This window comes from Hippocampus comes, unplaced genomic scaffold, assembly GCF_001891065.2.
Source record: "Hippocampus comes isolate QL1 unplaced genomic scaffold, H_comes_QL1_v1.1 C16390307, whole genome shotgun sequence".
In the NCBI taxonomy this organism is placed as follows: Eukaryota; Metazoa; Chordata; class Actinopteri; order Syngnathiformes; family Syngnathidae; genus Hippocampus; species Hippocampus comes.
This window is the reverse complement of record NW_017830764.1, coordinates 1-390: the sequence shown is the minus strand read 5'-3', so window position 1 is coordinate 390 and position 390 is coordinate 1. Positions and strand designations below refer to the sequence as shown.

Sequence of the window (390 nt, the reverse complement as noted above, 5' to 3'; positions counted from 1 at the left end):
TGACGTGACGCAAACGCGGGTCGAGCGAGCTCGCCTGAGGACTTTGGGTTACCTCGCTCCGCGGCAGCGACGAGAAGGAGCAAAGGTTCGGACACGACACCGGGAAGGCCGGACACACCGTCTCCTTGTGTTTCTGACGCACAAACACACAAACGCTCGGTCGGCAGCTAGCATCCCACACGGCTGGGATAGTAAGGTCGGCGAAAGGGCGCTGACCTGCAGGTCGGTGAGCGCCATCTTGGTGTGGCAAAAGTCGCAGGTGCTCTCCCGGTGTTTACACTTCCAGCTGAGGTGGTCGGGGATGTCCTTCCTCATCATCCTCTCCTTGCACTTGCCTAGCGGGCAGGGCACCTCGAAGAAGGGGCACACGTTCGCGTGTTCCTGCGGGGG

The 390-nt window shown here is 61.5% G+C and overlaps 1 long non-coding RNA gene across 1 annotated transcript; it reads right to left on the bottom strand.

Annotated features, from left to right (window-relative positions):
* Positions 1-52: 52 nt before the first annotated feature.
* LOC109508637 (uncharacterized) lies at positions 53-384 on the bottom strand. The gene is made up of 2 exons (XR_002166714.1): positions 217-384; positions 53-133 (listed from the first exon to the last, which is right to left on the bottom strand). It is a non-coding gene; the product is annotated as an uncharacterized LOC109508637 (long non-coding RNA).
* Between the last annotated feature and the right edge of the window lie 6 nt (positions 385-390).